The sequence below is a fragment of the Grampus griseus genome (assembly GCF_964374135.1).
Source record: "Grampus griseus genome assembly, chromosome: 12".
In the NCBI taxonomy this organism is placed as follows: Eukaryota; Metazoa; Chordata; class Mammalia; order Artiodactyla; family Delphinidae; genus Grampus; species Grampus griseus.
The window spans coordinates 7,003,888-7,014,325 of NC_139006.1; the positions used below are offsets into that span (position 1 = coordinate 7,003,888).

At 44.5% G+C, this 10,438-nt stretch overlaps 1 pseudogene across 1 annotated transcript; it reads left to right on the top strand.

Moving 5' to 3' along the window:
* Window positions 1-2,040: 2,040 nt before the first annotated feature.
* On the top strand, window positions 2,041-2,312 carry LOC309831165 (small ribosomal subunit protein uS14-like; annotated as a pseudogene). The gene has a single exon. The product of its transcript is annotated as a small ribosomal subunit protein uS14-like (transcript).
* Window positions 2,313-10,438: the final 8,126 nt, after the last annotated feature.

Sequence of the window (10,438 nt, forward strand, 5' to 3'; positions counted from 1 at the left end):
AGCTGCCCCAGCTCCTGGCAAATACCAATCTACTTTCGATCTCTATATCATTATTATTATTGTTATTATTCTTGTTATTATTATTATTTTGTGGCCATGCACCACTCAGCTTGAGGGATCTTAGTTCCCTGACTGGGGATTGAACCCGGGCCCTCAGCAGTGAAATCGCAGAGTCCTAACCACTGGACTGCCAGGGAGTTCCCATGATGTATTTTTAAATGAAGAAATGCCATTACAATGTTGGAAAAATTGAGGTAGGGCGATTTGGGCAGGGTGCCTTAAACAGGCTTTCTTCCCCATCTGGTTTTTGACTGTTTGTTCTTCTGAAGTTGAGTCCAACAGTCTTGCGGGACTGAGCCCTTCACCTGTGGGATCTGATGCTAATGAAACAGAGTAGGACCCTGTGGGGACCTCCCGGGTTCAAATCCTTTCTGTGTCCCCTGTTTCTTGTTTGTAGGAAATAGGCTTTATTCAGCCTCCTTGACCTTCCGAGTTCGGAAAGGGCAGATTTGAACAGTTGCTTATCGGGGAAGGGAGGGGATGCAGAAACAAAGGAGGAGCAGTGAAGAAACAGTAGTGCAGCCTTGGGGCAGGGTCCTGGTTCCTCCTCAAGGGATACACAGAACAATATCTTTGAGTTCTTCTGTAGGAACTAAGACCCCCACCCAGGTGGAGGATGGTAACTTCAGGCCAAGCACAAGATTCCTGGGACACTGTCCTGTTACCTCACCACCAACCAATCAGAAGAAAGTCTGCACACAGTGGGAGGTGATGAAGACTCTGACCCCATCCCCAAATGATTTCCCTTTAAAAACTTTCCTGGTCAAGCAGAACATTTGGAGGTGGCTTTTGGACACAAGTCCGCCTTCTCCCCAGGTTGCCAGCCTCCTGAATAAAGCAAGTTTTCCTTTCCAACCAACACTTGTCTCTTGAGGATTGGCTTTTGAGTGGCGAGCAGCCAAACCCACGTTTGGTAACAGAAGGTGAGTAGAATCTCTACTGAGAGCTAAATGGACAGTCTGGGAGACCAAGTGCAAGAAATGTCTCCAAACATAGAGCAAAATGATAAGGAAATAGAAATCTGTGGGGAAAGATAAGAGAGTTGGAGGATAGCTCCTGAAGAATGAATGAACACACAATAGGAGTTCCAAAACAAGAATAAGCAACAGATCAACAAATAATAGGAGAAAATGTTCCTGAAATTACTAAAGATCAGCAGCTGCAGATTGACAGGGTTCACTGAGTTCCAGACTGGTCTGATAAGAGTCATATGTGGGCATATTCTGGTAAAATCACCAAACCTGGAAGATAACCATCTTACAAGTGTCAAGCAGAAAGCAGAAGATATGCACAAAGGAAAAAAAGTCAGACTGGCATTAGATTTTCATCTACGCTATGGAAAGATGACAGTGGACCAGTATCTACAGAAGAGAGAAAGGACTCCGACCCAAGAATCCTCTATCCAGTTTTCAAAATACTTTCCATCTATTGAGGCAAAAGGAGAAGAGTCAAGGATACCCCCAAGGATTCAGAGAATATAACTCCCAGGTCTTCATCTGAGGAAATGACTTGAGAAAAGACTTACCAGACTACAACTACACCTGAAAAGAAAACTGAAAGAAGAAGAAAACAAAAGAGAAAACAGTGTTAAGAACACAGGCATAGGATGTCTTACATCTAAGTGGATCCAGAGAGGGATTTGTGTAACAGAGAAGGACTCTTGAAACCAAATGGACCTCCTCTAAGGGAGTTCTAACAAATACTAAATTATTTCAGCCAAACCTCAGAGACTGGTGAGTGGGGGTGGGGAGGTAAAGGGTCTCATGGGTCTCATTGGGGAAGATGGAAAAGGAAAGGAGGAGAGGGAGGAAGTGAAAGTGTTCTAAAGGTCTCATCTCGGAGGGATGAGGGAGAAGGGGAGGAAACAGATCTAGGAGCCGGCAGGACAGTGCACCTCCGTGTGGGACATGGTGAGTTACAGGCTTCCCATGATCAGGACAAGGAAATTTGCTTTTGCCTAGTTGAAGCCAAGAAAGCAACATGGGTCACCAGCAGCTCTACTGGAGTCATCCAAAAAAAATTGGCCAGCGTTCTAGCTCTTGCTGCGTCTGCTCAAACCGGCCCAAACCGGTACAACCTGATCCAGAAATACAGCCTCAATATGTGCCGCCAGTGTTTCCGCCAGTACGGGAAGGACATCGGCTTCATTAAGTTGGACTAAGTGTGAACTTCTTGAATGGGTCATCCAGCATATCTACCATCCTCAGAAACAATACTAACTCTTTGTATATAAAATAAAAAATTTTAAACTTACCCAAAAGACAAGGAAATTCATCATGAAGGAAATGGAGAGATCTTCTTAACCAAGCCTGGGAACTCAGAAGCTATGAAAGAAAAGATGGGTATTTGACTATGTCAACATTAAAATGTTTTATGTGACAAGGGGTACCAAAAATAAAGCCAGTGCAAATGATGGAGCTGGAAAACTATTTGTAATACAAATAATAGTCATCAACTGTGGTTGACTAACTTACTGTGTGCCATGCACCATCCTATTGACTTGTATTAACTCACTGGTGTCTAGAACAACAGTATGAGGTAGGAATTATGATGTTGATCATGACTGCTACTTCCCAGATGAGTAAACTGGGGCAAAGTTGAATGACTTGCCGAGGTCACATAGCCAGTCAGGGGCTAAGTTCTGAGGCGAACCTTGGCAGCCCGCCCCAGAAGACGATGCTCTTAATCACTTCTCTGCAATTAAGCCAAAGTTCAGATGGATGCTCTCTAAAGAGCTTTTACAAATTGACCTGAACAAGACAAACAACCAAGACAGAAATGGACTTAGATTATGAACAGATTATTTACAGAGGAGCAAAACCAAATGGCCAACAAAAGAATGTAAAGCTCTTCCAATTCAACAGTGGTCAGAAAAATGCTAATTAAAGAAGCAATAAGACATTGCATCCACTAGACTGACTGACATAACTAAAACGAGCAGTGCTCTCAAGTGTTGGCAGGAATATGGAGAAAAGGCCACTCTGGTACATGTGAAGTTTTGCAGCCATTTGGGGAAGCAATCTGGCAACATCTGTTAAAATGGAAACGAAACCCTTTGACCCATTTATCCAACTCCTGGGAATCCGTCCCAGAAAAATAAAAGTACCAATACTTAAGGACAAGGATGTTGACGGGAACATTGTTTTTTTGTATGTGTGGTAGGAAGCTGGTCACAAAATGAATGCCCATCAAAAGGAAAAGGGGAATGATGGAATAAATGATGCTCCATCCACCCTATACATATTTTAATAAAATAAAATCAATCCGTGTCTGCAGCCTGGCGGCCTGCTGGCCCTAAGGGCTGGCAGATGTGTTTTTGGTGAGGCAGCAGTGTTTTTATAAATTCCTGCAGGCTTCTGAGTCTATGATCCCCTGCAAATATTTCCATTAGACACAAAGTCTGCCGTCAAAAGGGCTACAGTACACAAACATACGTGGTATATGTGTGCTATTAACCTTTCATGGGGGGGCGGGGGGAGGTGTGGGTGATGATGTGGAGAAATTGGAACCCTCATATATCGCTGGTGGGAATGCAAAATGGTGCTGCCACTGTGGAGAACAGTTTGGTGGGTCTTTGATAAGGTAAACATAGAGTTACCATAGGATCCCAGCAATTCCACTCCTATGAATATATCCAGAAGAACTGAAAAAGATGTTCAAACAAACACTTGAACACAAATGGTCATAGCAATACTATTCACGATAGCCAAAAGGTGGAAACAACCCAAATGTTTATCTACTAAATGAATGGTTAAACAAATGTGGTCCATCCATCCATCCATCCAATGGAATATTATTCAGCCATAGAAAGGAATAAAGTACTGATACATATACAACATGATGCTGAGTGAAAGAAGCCAGAACTAAAAGGCCACGTGTTTTATGATTCCGTTTATAGGAAATGTCCAAAAGAGGCAAATCCATAGAGACAGGAAGCAGATTAATGGTCTCCGGGACCTGGGGGGATGGGAGAATGGGATGTGACTGCATAATAATGGGTTTGGAGTTTTTGTTTGGGGTGATGAAAAAGTTCTGGAACCAGACAGTGGTATTTGTTGCACAGCACTGTGAATGTATCAATAGTTAATGCCACTTTAAAATAGTTAAAATGGTGAATTTTATGTTATGTATATTTTATCACAATAAGAAGATTCATGGAGCGGGACAATTAGAAAAAAAGAGTCTGAAAAGGTAACTGGGGGAGGGGCAATAAAGGAAAAGGGGTTGAGAAATACTCTGGGATAAAGACTAGTCTGTGCTTCAATATATCAAAGATCGTCAGCCTTAAAGCAAATACCTAAATAATTCACCTTTTTTTTTTTTTTTAAACAGTGAGGGGGAATTCCCTGGCGGTCCGGTGGTCAGGACTTGGGCCTTTCACTGCCATGGCCCGGTTCAATCCCTGGTGGGGCAACTAAGATCCCACAAGCCGCGCAGTGTGGCCAAATAAATAAATAAAACAGTAAGACAGGAATAAAGCCACAGACCTACTAGAGAAGGGACTTGAGGATATGGGGAGGGGGAAGGGTAAGCTGTGACAAAGCGAGAGAGAGGCATGGACATGTATACACTACCAAACGTGAGGTAGATAGCTAGTGGGAAGCAGCCGCATAGCACAGGGAGATCAGCTCAGTGCTTTGTGACCACCTGGAGGGGTGGGATAGGGAGGGTGGGAGGGAGGGAGATGCAAGAGGGAAGAGATATGGGAACATATGTATATGTATAACTGATTCACTTTGTTATAAAGCAGAAACTAACACACCATTGTAAAGCAATTATACTCCAATAAAGATGTAAAAAAAAAAAAAAAAAACAGTGAGGGATCTTGTAGGCCCTTGAGGCAAATCACCCTCCTTTTCTGCTTCTAACCCAGGATTTGGGGTGTGTTCTTTCACAGCCCACAAGGATTTGAGCTTGATCACTCTTTCTTGCCCAACTTTTGTCCGACTCTGTGTTACTTGGGACCTTCTGGGTTACCTGGGGTAACGCACGTTATATAAGCAACCGAAGTTAGTTTGCTCAGGAAACTGTCAAGCCTTGTGCTGGCCTGGACCATACTGCTTAAGCCAAGTCCAAATACCATCTGACAGAAGATGCGTCGTTACTTTATACGCCACGAAGACAGGAAAAGAATGTGCACCCAGGATGGCAAACTTCTTATCACTTGAAAATTTCAATGGATACTTGTCACTCTTGTGCATATATTAAAAGGAAAATGGAAATAAGTTGACTAAGGTATTCCTACAATGTCTTCCTGCTTAGAATCTGACTCTTCTCATAACTTTTCGAAGCAGTCACACTGAGGTCTGTGTTTTTCACTCACCATCGTCCTCCGTGCCTTGAGAATGATGGTGATACTGCATTTCTCTCTCTTTTTTTAAAAATGTATTTATTTTTATTTTTGGCTGCGTTGGGTCTTTGCTGCTGCGCGCAGGCTTTCTCTAGTTGCGGCGAGCAGGGACTACTCTTCCTTGTGGTGTGAGGGCTTCTCATTGCGGTAGCTTCTCTGCAGGGGCTCTAGGCACCCGGGCTTCAGTAGTTGTGGCACGTGGGCTCAGTAGTTGTGGCTCGTGGGCTCCAGAGAGCAGGATCAGTAGTTGTGGCGCACGGGCTTAGTTGCTCTGTGGCATGTGGGATCTTCCCGGACCAGGGCTCGAACCCGCGTCTCCTGCATTGGCAGGAGGATTCTTAACCACTGCGCCACCCGGAGAGCCCGATGTTGCATTTCTTAAAAGACTGAAAAGCCGCTGGCATTGGGTTCTTGTGCCGGCTCAGGAATCATGCAGGGGAGCCTCCTTTTGACTCCTCCAATGGCAATGTTGCTATACATGTCTGATCCTCTTCTTGCTTCATCCCTCCTCCAACTCCTGTGTTCTTAGGAGTGAAAAAAGTGCTCCACTGTTTCCTGGAGCCATCGACACCCATCCTGGAGCTTTGGACCCCTGTGCTTTTGGCGCTCACCTTCCTGCAGACAAAGTCGTCACTCCAGAATTGCTGCCCCCGCAGCAGCAAGAATTAAGACACCAGCTATTGTTAGACACAGTCCAAGACATTAAACGTCATGAAAAACAAAGGATACATTTAATTTAATTTAATTTTTTTCAACTTTATTTTATATTGGAGTATAGTTGATTAACAATGTTGTGTTAGGGACTTCCCTGGTGGCACAGGGGTTAAGAATCCGCTTGCCAATGCAGGGGACACGGGTTTGAGCCCCGGTCCGGGAAGATCCCACATGCCGCGGAGCAACAAAACCCATGCGCCACAACTACCGAGCTTGCGTTCTAGAGCCCGTGAGCCACAACTACTGAGCCCGTGAGCCACAACTACTGAGCCCACGAGCGACAACTACTGCAGCCCACGCACCTAGAGCCCGTGCTCTGCAGTGAGAAGCCACCGCAATGAGAAGCCCGTGTACGGCAACGAAGAGGAGCCCCCGCTCACCGCAACTGGAGAAAGCCCGCGTGCGGCAGCGAAGACCCAACGCAGCCAAAAATAAATAAATAAATTTAAAAAACAAAAAACAAAAAAAAATGTTGTGTTAGTTTCAGGTGTACAGCAAAGTGGTTCAGTTATACATATACCTGTATCTATTCTTTTTCAAATTCTTTTCCCATTTAGGTTGTTACACAATATTGAGCAGGGTTCAAAAGATGCATTTTTGCTTACATCGATGAAAATGGTATGCCAGGAAAGAGAAGCTCTAGAATTGTCCCCATTCTCACGATGTGGCCTCAGTTGGTCGTTGCTCTGACTTCTGACTGTCTTCTTTGGGGGTCTCTTGGCTTCTGCCCAACTCCAATGGAGGGGTTTATTTCTTGCATATCTTGCTTGGGTCCAGACTTCCATAAAAAGAGGACCTGACTGGATCGTTGTCACTGTCCAGCATCTTCCCTGACATGACTGGGTCTAATAGTCATTATACAATGGGAGTGGGTTGAATGGTGATCCTCAAAAAGATATGTTCACAGGCTTCCCTGGTGGCGCAGTGGTTGAGAGTCCGCCTGCCGATGCAGGGGACACGGGTTCGTGCTCCAGTCTGGGAGGATCCCACGTGCCGCGGAGCGGCTGGGCCTGTGAGCCATGGCCGCTGAGCCTGTGCGTCCGGAGCCTGTGCTCCGCAACGGGAAAGGCCACAACAGTGGGAGGCCCGCGTGCCGCAAAAAAAAAAAAAAAAAAAAAAAAAGATATGTTCATGGATTAATCCCAGAACCTTAACTTGTGAATCTTACCTTATTTGGAAAAAGGGTCTTTGCAAATACAATTAAATTTAGGATCCCAAGATAAGATCATCCTGGATAAGCCCTAAATCCAATGACAAGCATCCTTATAAGAGACACACAGAGAGGAGAAGGCCATGTGAAGACAGAGGAAGAGACTGGAGTGATGCAGCCACAAGTCAAGAAACAGCTATAGGGCCACCAGAGCTACAAGAGGCAAGGAAGGGTCCTCCCCTAGAGCCTTCAGAGGGAGTGTGGCCCTGCCAACATCTCAATTTTAGACTTTTGGCTTCCAGAATTGTCAGAGAATAAATTTCTGTTGTTTTTTTTGTTTGTATTTTTTTTCCACCCAGACCGGGGCACGAACCCATGTCCCCTGCATCGGCAGGGGGACTCTCAACCACTGCGCCACCAGGGAAGCCCCAATTTCTGTTGTTTTAAAGCACCAAGTGTAGGGTCTTCCCTGGTGATCCAGTGGCTAAGACTCCACGCTCCCAATGTAGGGGGCCCGGCTTTGATCCCTGGTCAGGGAACTAGATCCCACATGCCGCCTCAACTAAAAGATCCCGCGTGCCGCAACAAAGACGTGGAGCAGTCAAACAAATAAATAAATATTAAAAAAAAAAAAAAAAAGTGAAGCACCAAGCCTGTGGTAATTTGTTATAGCAGCCCCGCCCCAGGAAACCAATATGCAGTGCGGAGTGCCTTTGTGAGCAAAGCGTATGTACCAGGCCAGCTGACAGCTGTCAATCAACCAGTGGATGGCTCCCCTGGGCTGGTCTAGTCAACTGAAGCTCAAACGGTGACATGACACGGTCCTCGAGCCATGGGCTTCTCTCTCAGCACAGCACAGAGTGACACAAGGACTGCAATTCCATTTTTAAAAACTTCCCCACTCTGGCCTTTATGGGTCTAAAACAATCCTTTGTTTTCAAACCTAGTATTATTTTTCTCATACACATTCAGTTGAAAACAAATTAATCCCCATAATGCTCTAGGTGGTGTCCCTGGAGCCTGCACTTGGCCTTGCTGGCTAATTGAGGGACTTCAGTGACACTGGCTGATGTCACTGCTTTCCCTTAACCGCGCATCGCAGGGAACAGCTGCAGTCTTGCCTTGTGTCTACTGTCGTGGAGGATCCAGTCAGAACACTTCCTCTCTTCCACACTTTCATTGTACCCTGTGCTTTTTTTTCTTCATCACATTTATCACAATATTAATTTAAAAATGATCTGCATAACCCCAATGTTCATAAGTGATCAACAGATGAATAGATGAAGAAGATATTACACATATATATATATATATATATACACAGTAGACTACTACTCAGTCATAAAAAGGAAAAAATTTTGCCATAACAAAAACAGATGCAAACTCACAGAGCACAAACTAGTGGTTACCAGAGGGGAAAGGGAAGGGGGGGAGGGGAAATACAGGGGTAGGGGAGTAAAAGATACAAAATATTAGGTATAAAATAAGCTACAGGGATATATTGTACATCACAGGGAATACTGCCAGTATTTTATAGTAACTATAAATGGAGTATAACCTTTAAAAATGGTGAATCACTACATTATACACTTGTAACTTATAGCAACTATACTTCAATTTAAAAAAAGAAAAAAGTAATTATTGATAGATAAAAATAAATAAATAAAATGAGCTGCAGAATTATTTGTTTAACCTCAATCTCCTCCACCACACTGTTAGCTCCATGAGGACAGGAGCTAAGGCTCTCTGTCTTACCATCATCTCCCGACTGCCTTGCCCAGTGCCTGACACACAGTAGACACACAAGAAATATTTGTGGAATAAACAAAGAAATGAATTCCACACGGCTTGGTGGTGGAGGCAAAGGCAAATCTGGGTACACAGACCAGAATCTAGACAACGTTAAATAAATGGAAGTTCCTTGAAACACATTCCCAGTGTTTCAAAGGTGCCATAAGGGAAGCACACCCTGGATCCACCAGGGTCCTTCCTTTAGTATATTTTAAGAGCTTCCATTTCACACAGGCTTCATCGTCTGACATGCTGTTTGTCATGACCTTAGTTCCCACACTTCCTCCTTAAGACAGATGTTTGCAGAACAAACAATCCCCAAAGGAAAGCTTGCTTGGCAGGTAGAACAGTAAGGTTCACACCCTTGAACAGAATACAAATTGATCTCACAATACGGGGAGGGATGGTTGACAGAGAACTTGCCTACCTGTGTCATGACATTCACACTCAAGGTCACCATCTCCTGAAAATGGCCCTCTTCCACGTGACCATGCCCTTCAGAGGTGATTGGGTTCTCACCCAGCTTCAGGGTGTGACTCTTGATTAGTTTTAGCCAATCGTGGTGGTTTCACTCTCCTTGCCAAGACATTGCTGTAGGCTCAGAGATGTGACACAATTCTGACCTATAGGATGTGAGGGGAAAACTAGGGATGTGTTTCAGAAAATTTTCTAGTGATTCCATTCCTAAGTATATGTCCCGGAGAACTGAAGATCAGTTACTTAAATAAATACATGTACAGGCACGTTCACAGCAGCACTGTTCGCAAGAGCCAAAAGGTAGGAAGAGCCGAAACATCCATCAGCAGCTGAACGGATAAACTCAATGTGGCATATCCACGCGATGGACTATCAGAAAAGGGAACGAAGTACGGATGCATGCTACAGTGTGGATGGACCTCGAGCACATTGGATGAAGTGAAAAAAGCCACAAAAAAGGCCACGTACTGGGACTTCCCTGGCGGTCCGGTGGTTAGGACTCCACGCTTCTTCCACTGCAGTGGGACACAGGTTCGACCTCTGGCTGGGGAACTAAGATCCACATGATGCGCAGCCTGGCCAAAATAAAAAAAGGAAAAAAGGCCCCACATTGTATGATTCCAATGTCCAGAAGAGGCAAATCCTTAGAGACAGAAAGATTAGTGGTTTCGCAGGAATCGGAGGGGAGGGAGAGAGGAATGGCTGTTGAGTGGGTATGAGCTCTCCTCTGCAGGGTCATGCAGATGTTTTGGAACTCAATAGAGACGGTGGCTGCAAACACTGTGAAGGTACTAAATGCCACTGAATCGTTTACTTATAAAATGGTTAATTTTATGTCGCGTGAATTTCACCTCAAATGAAAAAAAAAAAGACCTTTGGAAATTCTTGCCTAAGGA